The following is a 12,356-nucleotide window of genomic DNA, read 5'->3' as shown; positions in this document are numbered from 1 at the left end:
AGTGTACCAAAAGTACAGCAGGCTATTTGTACTCTTTAGTGTATCTCATTACGTGCCCATCCAGATGCTGTCCTGAACTGGCTGAAACACAAGACTCCTCGATTGGTTCTGTATCTTCATTGTTAATTTATACTACCTCCTTTTTAATATGTCGCGTTATAACTAATTTTGAGCCCTGCTTCCAAATTTCTTTACCTTTCCATTAGTTGTTGAAGTTTAACTGCAATTGAGGCAAACAATACAATGTCACAACAAAGCGAAGGTGGTTCAGACATGTCCTGTTATTATGTATGCCTTCTTTGTTTTCTCAGTTTATGGACCTGAAAACTTCCTTTAAGGCTGCTTTGATTTTGGGGGAAGTTATGGAATCTTCTCCTTCGATTCCTCATTCAGTTATGAATTTCCCGCAATATTGATGAAGTCTACTGGAACTTGTAGCATTCAGATGTATATTCTAGAGTATACTAACACAGGTTGAATCATTGCCTTCTTTCTCAAGAAGAAAGAACAGCTACAGTAACACGTTACAATATCCAGCAAGTAAAACACGTGGTACATTAATGAAACTGTAGCCATTATGAAATGTTGTCTCTACAAGGTTCTGTTCAGTACACAGGCAACAAAAACAAAGTTGTGTAAGAAAGATTAATTAAAAAAAAATTTAAAAAATTCTGCTCTAGGTTACAGCAGCATAACTAACATAAAAGGTTTGTTTGTATGAAGAAAATGCCTTAATATTTTAGATTTGCCACACAAAATGCATTAATTTGTACAAGATTGTGCTTACTGACAATATTTAGTTTGGAAAAGTGGTCAATATTTGTAAGAAAACGTGGTGAATTCACACACCTCTCTGTAGTTTTTCCCCTGTTTGTACTTCTTCTGTAGTCCTGTGAAATATAACACATATCAAAATGATGCTTAGAAGTTTCATATTGTGCTGCACCAACATATGTTTTCTGTACTGTATCCCCAGGGCTCTGTACTGTATCCCCAGGGCACACACTTAACACTAATAAATCAGCAGAGTAGTAGCAGGCAAATAACCTTGGACCCACATGGCTTGACTGATTAGACCCACATGAACAACAGACAGGTATGGTATTGCAGCAGTGAGAGATACTACAGCTAATTTGCACTCAACTGCAAAGAACTGGGACACAGGCATACGATGTTGAAAGAATATTATGAAATAATTTACCAACATTGTCTACATTTAATCTGAATTAAGAAACCTAGTTAAGAGATGTCCTCTGTTTATATTAAACATGAAAGCCTTCAGTTGATGAAATGAAGTTAAGTTACAGTTAGTTATGCCATTAATTTTAATGTTCCTCACAGATAACTAGGCATGCAGTTAATTTTCTTTAAGCTACCAGACACATTCTAATAGCATGCATGTGTAGAGCAGAGTTGACTTTCATGGTAAGCAGTCTCTCAGAAAACTCTCTCTCTCTCTCTCTCTCTCTCTCTTTCTCTATCAGAAAACTCTCTCTCTCTCTCTCTCTCTCTACCATATACTTAAAAAAATCACTTCCCATTGTATCATATATTTGGCTTTCTTGTTTCACTCACATGTGGAGGATGGGAAGAATGACTGCTTAAATGCCTCTGTTTTTGCTGAAATTAGGCAATATAATTTTGCCTTTGTAGTGCCCACAGGAGTGAGTTGAAGAAGACTGTAGTATGTTTTAAGATTCCTCATTTAATACTGGTTATTGAAATTTTGTAAGTAGGCTTTCACAGGATAGTTATTAGGCATGGTCAGGTGTCTGCCAGCCAGGTTTTCCACTATTTGGTGATTATCTTTCTCTGTCTCTCACATGGACCAAACAAATTTGTGACTAATCATGCTGCTCTTCTTTGTTTGCATTCAGTATCCTCATTTATTTATATTTAATATGGGTCCCACACTTTTCAGGAACATTTTAGACTGATCTGTAGGAATGTTTTGTAAGCAGTCACTTTGCAGAGTGATAGTATTTTCCCAGCATCCTACTTTTCCCAAAGTTTGCCACCTACTTTACCTACTCCTGAGCCCATACAATTTTTCCATTTCATATGGGATTGATGGTATAGCCACCCAATGGATAATGTCATATCTGACAAAAAAAAAAAAATTGCAGAAGTTTTACTTAGTAATTCAAGCAATATAATCCAGGGGCTCAATTATGATTAGGAAGAAATCATGTATGGGGTTCTGCAAGGTTCAACCTCAGATCCACTACAGTTGCTCATCTATGTAAATGATCTTCTGTCTAATGTACAACAACCCGAATTAGTTCTTTTTGCAGATGACACTAAAGTAATAAGTTCAAGTATACATACAAAAACAGAAGAAGTGGTAAACAATGTTCTTAAAAGTCTCATTGACTGTTTTTTGAGAGTTGTCTCACCCTCAATTTTCAAAATTCACAACATATTCAATTCTGCACACCTATGGGTACCATGCCAAAGATAAGTGTAACACATGGTGAGGAAATCAAAAATAGGATGGAAACTTCAAAATTCTTAAGGGTCCATACAGATGAGAATTTAAACCGAAAAAACCACATTTTGCAACTCCTAAGTTCAGCCACATGTCCACTTAGAATCATAGCATATCTAGGGGAGAGACAAAACAGTAAGTTGACATAGTTTGCATATTTTCTTTCAATAATGTCTTGTGGGATAATGTTCTGAGGTAACTGGGAAAGAAAGTCTTTATTGTGCAAAAGCATGCTGTAAGAATAGTATGTGGTGCTCACTCACAGCCATCTTGTAGATATTTGTTTAAGGAGTTGGACATTCTGGTTACTGCTTCACAGTATATTTATTCCCTTGTGAAGTTTGTTGTAAATAATCCACTATAGTTCAATAAATAATTAAAATACCAATAGGAAAAATGATGTTCATTACTCCACATTAAGGTTGTCTTTAGCACAAAAAGGGCACACAGTGCTGCAACAAAAATTTTTGATCACTTGCCCAGTGATGTAAATGTTTGACAGACAGAAAAGTAAAATTTGAGAACAAGCTGAGAAAATTTCTTGCTGACTGCTCTGTAGAGTAATTTTCATTACTGTTATGTGTAAAAGATGGTGGGTAGGAATTACTAACTCACATCTGTATATATTTTTTCTTTTTGAAACAAAAAATGAAAATAACTTGGAAATGTTCAGAATATAACCATTCATACAAATTAATTTGCAGTGTGAATGTAAAATGACTCATTCCATATCATTATGATCTATTGTGCATGATAAGCCATGGAACATATAGTTAACTAATTAACCAACCGACCAACCTCTGAGACATTGCTACACTTAGTTATTTATATGAGCTGACTGATTCTAATTGTGCTGTAGCGATGTTGCTGGCTATAAAACACTACTCTCTTAATTTAATGGTTAGAGGTAATGCTTGTTGAGTAGTTAGGAGCTGAATTGTTTACAGGCACAATGCTGAGAACATTGCTAAATTTGACAAATCCTTATTCAGAGCTATAAAATACACAAAAAAACACACACACACACACACACACACACACACGTGTATGGCTGCATTATCCCAGCTGACTTCATTGGGCCAGTGCGGCAGCTCAGTTGGGGAAAAGAGTCGAGTGGACAAAGGGAGAAAAAAGTTATGGTGGGGGGGGGGGGAGGAGGGGTGGGGGGGTGGTTGGTGAAGGTGGTTGGCAGCTGAGAGGGAGAGGCACCAGCTGCACAGGATAGGAATGTGGCATCAGTGAGCTCATTCTGGCTCAGGCAGGGACAGTTGGGCACAATGCACAATTATGAAGAGGAATTGATTAGGATGGGGAAGTAAAACACAGGAAGGAGAAGTCTGTGAGAGGAGAGTGTGGATGTGGTATGAGTGATGTTGGAGTCCTGGGGGGAGATATGGACATGCATCGGGAATGGGGGCTAGAGGAGACTGAGGCCTGGAACATTAGAGGTTTGCAGAATATGTTGCTAGGACAACTCCCATGTATGTAATTTTTAGAATTTGATATTGAGGCAGGGGTCCAGACAGCATGTGTTGTGGAGAAGCCACATGTTCTGCTGAGTATACTGCCACATTATGTTACAAGATGCTAATAAAATGTCTGATGTTTCAGCTGTACTGCAGCAGCCTTCTATCTACACCCTAGGGTGTGTCATGTTTCTTATGTAGTTACTCTTTTGCAGTATCTTTGAGGAGGAGGTAAGTAGTGAAATTAGCCAGTGATTATTAATATCTGTTGTACTACCTTTCTTGTGAAGTGGTCTTACAATAGCATATTTCAGTCTATCTGGAATTGTCCCACATGATAGTGGTGCACTGCATATGTAACTGAATACATTGTGATTTTAGTATTTTACTCGAAATATTGTCAACTATCTCACAGTTTTTGGTTCTGGGTGAGTGTATCACAAATTTCTTTGCAAGAGCATGGAATAATTGTGATTTGCCTCTACATATGAGACATTTCTCCTTGCATGTACGCTATTGATTTATCACTGGAACTGATCACATCAGTGGTCTGGTTATTCGGGATATTAAGTGTATTAAACAATGGAAAATCCAGGATAGACTCTACCAATATACCAATAATATGAAAAGGATAGTTCCTACTAGCCATATAGCAGAGATGCTGTCGCAGAATGGCACAACAAAAAGACTGTCGGAAAGTGACTTTTTGCCCAACAAGGCCTTTGTCAGTAATAGATACACACACACACACACACACACACACACACACACACACACACACAAACACAAACCTTACACGCATCTTCGAAAACATTCTCTCTTCCACCACTATGCCGGGCTACGATGTTAAAATCACCATTCTTGAAGCATTGAAACCACTCGTGACACATTCTTTCACTAATAGCATCCTTACCATTTGTACTTGAGAGCATTTGATGAGACTCAGCCTTTGTTTTCTTCATATTGCAGGGGGAGTTCCCACCTGCTCAATTTAGAAAAGCTGATGCTGGTAGGAAGTATCCAGACCACACAGGCTGTGAAGCAGTCATTGAAATGAAGAACATAGTGTTGGGTGGCATGCTCATCAACAGTGTGGTCCAGTTGTTTCTTGGCCACAGTTTGTCAGTAGCCATTCATGCACACAGACAGCTTGTTGGTTGTCATGGCCACATAGAATGTAGAACAGTAGTTGCAGTGTAGTTGTAGGTCACATGACCAGTTCACAGGTAGCCCTGCTTTTGATGGGATAGGTGATATTTGTGACCAGACTGGAGTAGGCGGTGGTGGGAGAATGTATGGGACAGGCCTTGCATCTAGTTCTTTTACGGGGATATGAGCCAAGAGGCAAGGCATTAGGAGCAGAGGTTGTGTAGGGATGGACGAGGATATTATGTAGGTTCAGTGGGCAGTGGAATACCCCAAGGCGAAAGGTAGTCGAAACCCCAGCAGAGAATGTTATTCAGCTGCTCCAGTCTTGGGTGGTACTGATCTCGAGGGGAATGTTCCTCTGTGGCCGGACAGTGGGACTTTGGGAGTTAGTGGCTGACTGTAAAGATAACGCACAGGTGATCTGCTTTTGTACAAGAGGGGGAGGGTAATTACCATCTGCAAAGGCCTCAGTGAGATCCTCAGTATATTTCGAGAGGGATGTCCCGTCACTGCAGATGTGATGGCGACATGTAGCTAGGCTGTATGGAAGGGACTTCTTGGCATGGAATGGGTGACAGCTGTCAAAGTGGAGGTATTGCTGGTGGCTGGTAGGTTTGATATGGACAGAGATACTGATGTAGCCATCTTTGAGGTGGAGAAATGGCGAGAGGGTGTACTCACATCCTCAACCCAGATCACGAAGATGTCAACAATGAATCTGAAACAGGTGAGGGGTTTGGGTTTCTGGATGTTTAGGAATGATTCCTTTAGATGGCCCGTGAACAGTGTGGCATAGGATGGTGCCATGCAGATGTCCGTGGCTGTATCCCGGAGTTGTTTGCAGGTAATGTCTTCAAAGGAGAAGTAATTGTGAGTGAAGATATGGCGACTAGGAAGGAGGTTGTTGGTTTGGAGTCCATCAGGCACTGGGAAAGGTAATGTTCAACAGCAGTAAGGCCATGGGCATTAGGGATGTTAGTGTAAAGGGAGGTGACATCATAGTGATGAGCAGGGCACACTGTGGTAAAGGAACAACAACTGTGAGAAGTCAGTGGAGGAAATGGTTGGTACCTTTTATATAGGAGGATAGGTTGTGGGTAATAGGCTGAAGGTGTTGATCTACAAGAGCAGAGATTATATCAGTGGGGCACAGAAACCATCCACAGTGTGGTGTCCTGGGTGGTTGAGTTCGTGGTCTTTAGGAAGCATGTAGAAGGTAGGAGTGCGGTGAGGAGAGAGATGGACACTGGGGAGAGGTTCTGGGATGGACTTAAGGATTTGAGGAGAGACTAGAGACCCTGCTGGATTTCTGGAATGGGATCACTGTGGCAGGGTTTGCGGGTGGATGAATCTGACAGCTGGTGGAGTCCTTCCACCAGGTAATCCTTGCGGTTCAACGCAACAGTGGTGGAGCCGTTCTCAGTAGGCAGGATTATAAGGTCGGGATCAGTTTTTAGGTGACGGATATTTCTGTGGGTGTAAGGTTAGTTGCCATATTGAGGGATTTGGGGAATGATAGTGAGGCAAGGTCTGAGATTAAGAAATTCTGGAAAGTTAACAGGGAGTGATTTGGGGCAATGGAGGTGGATCATGGCAGTTGGCTCCAACCCCTGTTCTTACCCATCCAGCCCCTTCCCTGATCCCATTCCAGTACTACCACAGTCCTCTATTCCACTGACATACCCAGTCTTTTTACTTCTCTCCTTATCTGCTACCCCCACCCTCTCCGTCCCACCCCCCATCTAACCTCCCAACTTTACCTAGCTGCCCTTACTCTCCACCTCACCTCTGCACACTCCCAGAAGCACTTTACCATCCCCCACCCCTATCCTGCTGTCGTTCCCCCTCCCCAACATGGCCTCCTCCTTACCCCCTCCCAATTACCTCTCCCATAACACGCTGTTGTTCACAGTCTAGCTCCAGCTGCCAGGGAGAGTGTGTGTGTGTGTGTGTGTGTGTGTGTGTGTGTGTGTGTGTGTGTGTGTGTGTGTGTGTTATCTACTGTTGACAAAGGCCTTATTGGCTGAGAGCTCATTTTCTGACAGTCTTTTTGTTAAGCCTTTCTGTGACAGCATTTCTGCTATATGGTGAGTAGTAACTATTCTTTTCATAATATTGTTAAATACACTCCTGGAAATGGAAAAAAGAACACATTGACACCGGTGTGTCAGACCCACCATACTTGCTCCGGACACTGCGAGAGGGCTGTACAAGCAATGATCACACGCACGGCACAGCGGACACACCAGGAACCGCGGTGTTGGCCGTCGAATGGCGCTAGCTGCGCAGCATTAGTGCACCGCCGCCGTCAGTGTCAGCCAGTTTGCCGTGGCATACGGAGCTCCATCGCAGTCTTTAACACTGGTAGCATGCCGCGACAGCGTGGACATGAACCGTATGTGCAGTTGACGGACTTTGAGCGAGGGCGTATAGTGGGCATGCGGGAGGCCGGGTGGACGTACCGCCGAATTGCTCAACACGTGGGGCGTGAGGTCTCCACAGTACATCGATGTTGTCGCCAGTGGTCGGCGGAAGGTGCACGTGCCCGTCGACCTGGGACCGGACCGCAGCAACGCACGGATGCACGCCAAGACCGTAGGATCCTACGCAGTGCCGTAGGGGACCGCACCGCCACTTCCCAGCAAATTAGGGACACTGTTGCTCCTGGGGTATCGGCGAGGACCATTCGCAACCGTCTCCATGAAGCTGGGCTACGGTCCCGCACACCGTTAGGCCGTCTTCCGCTCACGCCCCAACATCGTGCAGCCCGCCTCCAGTGGTGTCGCCACAGGCGTGAATGGAGGGACGAATGGAGACGTGTCGTCTTCAGCGATGAGAGTCGCTTCTGCCTTGGTGCCAATGATGGTCGTATGCGTGTTTGGCGCCGTGTAGGTGAGCGCCACAATCAGGACTGCATACGACCGAGGCACGCAGGGCCAACACCCGGCATCATGGTGTGGGGAGCGATATCCTACACTGGCCGTACACCACTGGTGATCGTCGAGGGGACACTGAATAGTGCATGGTACATCCAAACCGTCATCGAACCCATCGTTCTACCATTCCTAGACCGGCAAGGGAACTTGCTGTTCCAACAGGACAATGCACGTCCGCATGTATCCCGTGCCACCCAACGTGCTCTAGAAGGTGTAAGTCAACTACCCTGGCCAGCAAGATCTCCGGATCTGTCCCCCATTGAGCATGTTTGGGACTGGATGAAGCGTCGTCTCACGCGATCTGCACGTCCAGCACAAACGCTGGTCCAACTGAGGCGCCAGGTGGAAATGGCATGGCAAGCCGTTCCACAGGACTACATCCAGCATCTCTACGATCGTCTCCATGAGAGAATAGCAGCCTGCATTGCTGCGAAAGGTGGATATATACTGTACTAGTGCCGACATTGTGCATGCTCTGTTGCCTGTGTCTATGTGCCTGTGGTTCTGTCAGTGTGATCATGTGATGTATCTGACCCCAGGAATGTGTCAATAAAGTTTCCCCTTCCTGGGACAATGAATTCACGGTGTTCTTATTTCAATTTCCAGGAGTGTATATTGGCTATTTTAGTGCTATAATTTATCATTTATTGCTGACTGATCACTCTGTGGTACTTGTAATATCACACCATCCACAAAATAACACAGCTCACCAACTGCTACAGATGCTGAGTATTCCCCCTTAAATTTTGCAGTACCTTACTGGATGAATACTTGAGTGTACTGGTCAAACTTTCTGTTGGTTCCTACAGGTTATTCTAGATGCTCTGAAACCTCTTCTTCCTGTAACAGTGATTGGTGCGTTAAGGAAAATGTAGAGCAAAAATTTTAGAATACCAGTGAAATTCAAAGTGGTGGTGATCTCATGTACATGTCTCAAGACTCATTACAAAAGCCCATTTTTTAACTCCATTAAATTACTTTTGTTATAAATGTATCCACTGAACTCATTAAATCTGTAGGTATCACAGTTCTAAGCCTCATGTGTCACAATGTGCAAACTCACAATATAAAATCATTTTGGAAAAAGTTGATTTATCTTAGTTCAAGTTTACATATTCATTATATTGTATTGTGTGTGATTGGCACAAGAAATCAATATTGTACAGTTTGTAGATATGATACTGGATAAGTCAATTGGATATATTGGATAACTCATTTTTTTACAATTTATTTGTTATGGTTTTAATTTATTACATGAAATACTGTACAATATTATAATAAGGTAATGGACATCACATTGAACTTTCACTTGTTAGGTGGGTTGTAACTTCTTTTTACAATATTATGAAATGCAATGGAACATGGTGGGAGGAAAATTGGAATCAATCAAGACCAGTACATTACATAATGTGTATAATTATCAGGCATAAGTGATCTTTTATTAAGAAATTAGTTAATATTTATATGTTTGTAAAACTTTAAAAAAATATCATTTACTGTGTAAAAGTTCTGCTCCAAAAGAATTTTTTTAAATTTACATGTGAAAGCTCTTGGCATTTCTGGTTTTTAAATTTCCATCTGCTATAATATACTACATCAGTATCCCAACAATTAGGACACTTTTCTGGTAGCCAGTTGTTCTGGAAAGAATCATATATAGGTCTGACTGCTGTATTGTTTCATAGTTATGAATTTATTCATTTAATATTAATGAGCTGTCTTTATTTAGCTCATGTTGCATATTAACATATTACCTTTTTTTGCATTTTGAAGATATTTCTGCTGCAGGGTGAGTTCTCAAAAAATATGATTCCAAAGTAAGAATAATATACTTGTATAAGGGCTAATTTGGTGACTGATTTTCAGTGTACCCTTAGAGTATAAAACCCAGTTGACAGCTTATTTGAAATATAGTTCACATGAATGTTCCATTTAAGATTTTCTCCAAGCCGTATGCCAAGAAACTTAATGCAGCTAATGCTGGACAGCTCTTGGTTGTTTAGGAGTATGCCATGGATTTCTCATTTTTGAGATGAGAGGCTGAAACTAATGTGAGTTGTTTTTTGTATGTCTATAATGAGATTGTTCTCACTCAACCGCTCACTCACTGATGACATAATTGGTTTAATATTCTGGTCATGGTCAGATTTGTCTGAACCTATTACATGAATACATGTGTCATCAGCAAATAATGTAGTATGCCCCAAAGTAAGCTTCATGTTTAGGTCATCAATATATAGCATAAACAGTATGGGCCTCATGACTGAGCCCGAAAATGAGTTTCCTCCCGGCCTGCAAAATAGGTGTCAACCTTGGCTATCAGTTCTTCATCTGAAGTGAATCTTCATCCACCAAGAAAAATTTTCAGTTTTGGGAAGAGATGGAAGTGTGACAGAGCCATTCCAGGTGAATAAGGCGGATGTAGCAACATTTCATACCTTAGTTCATGTAATTTTGCCACAGCAATGGCACATGTGTGCAGGCACACATCAAGAGTTGTGGCACGCATATTGCACATAATTTTTACATTTCTAATTCTTCAGTTAAAATTTGATATACCCTTTCAGATGACATCTGGCAAGCATGTGCAATTTCACGCACTTTCAATCGGCGATCCTCCATGACCATTTTGTGCACTTTTGCAATGATTTCTGGAGTAGTGACACATCTTGGTCGATCACTGCGCAGATCATCATCTAAGCTCTCACGTCCAAATTTAAATTCATTTGTCCACTTGGCAACAGTTGAACATGAAGGAACAGAGTCCCCCAGTGTATTCTGGAAATCAACATGCATGTTCTTTGCTTTTGTACCTTTCTTTACGAAATACTTAATCACTGTTCGAATCTTGATTTTTTCCATCTTCGCAAATCACTACGCAGGAACAACAACCGAGCCATGTCAATGCCACAGCTCTCTTCCAAGAGCACTGACATAGCACGTGTTTATAGGCAACAGTCCAATGACTATCATGTGAACAACTTGTTGTGCTAGCACTGATCTCTTGTGGTGATAACAAGAACTTTTCAAACTGCCCTCATACTACATATGAGTTTGTGCTTCTACAATGTATTCCCCACATTTCAAGTGGTTCTACAATGTATTCCCTACATTTCATTGCAATTAAATCTGTTTCATAAATTTAGATAAGCACTACAAGTCAAATGAAATCATTAACACAGGTTACAGGGACTACAAAGCCCAGATGTTAACAGCGAATTTAAACTACAAAAAGCAATGTCCTATAAAAAATTGCAATGCAAAGGCAATTTAATGATAAAAATGTAAAGCTTTTTAATTAACTATTAAGGACTGAGGACTGGACTGAGGTGTATGAAGAAAAGGACATTAACAGCAATTTTAATTCCTTTCATAAAACATGATGCTGTGACTTACCAAACGAGAAGGCGCTGGTAGATAGACACAATAAAAAACACACAAACACAAATTTCAAGCTTTCGCAATCCAAGGTTGCTTCTTCAGGAAAGAGGGAAGCAGAGGGAAAGATGAAAGGAGAAAGGTATTAAGGGAGAGGAAAGGCATTTATAAAATTGTGAAAAATGTAACTAATGACAAGCAACATAGTATAAACAAAACTAAATCTAAATGATTAGTTGACATCAGAACCAGAAAAAACAGTAAATACTTTTAATGACTGCTTCCGTAAAATAGCTGGAAACCTGATAATGAAGAGCTATCATAGAGCCAGTGCTCAACACTCAACACACTTGGACGCATTAGTGTTTCTTCACAATGCCTCAAACACTGAAGTGCTTATGGCTATAAAAATGCTAAAAAATAAATACACATCTTTGTTTTTCCCAGGTTTAAGGAGGTCAATATTAAATCTCCACATATTATTAAAATTTTATTGAGTGTATAAAGTTTATTTAGCAGTACTTCAAGAGAGTGATTGAAAGTCTGAAATTTCCAGTAGCAGATCTATATACATTCAGTATTACTGTGATGCATTTGTAATTCACATTCTTCTTAACATAGATAGCTGTACCATCAACCTTACTTTCATTTTGACAAGAAAAACTAGATAGATTATATTCTCCAACTAGTGTTTCTTCAATTTTCCCTTTTGTTAGACAGTGCTCTGTGATACAGAAAACATCTAATTGTAAATTAGTGTTCAGGAATAGCTCTAGTTCTAATAACTTATTAAATATTAACTGCACATTATGGTGTAAAACTTTAAGAGATACTAGTATCTGATTTTCACTAATTATGTACTAAACAGAAGATGCTACATGTTCTGAACTGAAATAATGATTATGTAAACCTTTTACTCCAAACTTTTTTGGTTATGTA

This window comes from Schistocerca piceifrons, chromosome 3, assembly GCF_021461385.2.
Source record: "Schistocerca piceifrons isolate TAMUIC-IGC-003096 chromosome 3, iqSchPice1.1, whole genome shotgun sequence".
In the NCBI taxonomy this organism is placed as follows: domain Eukaryota; kingdom Metazoa; phylum Arthropoda; class Insecta; order Orthoptera; family Acrididae; genus Schistocerca; species Schistocerca piceifrons.
The sequence above is the reverse complement of the archived record's forward strand: the minus strand, read 5'-3'. Positions refer to the sequence as shown.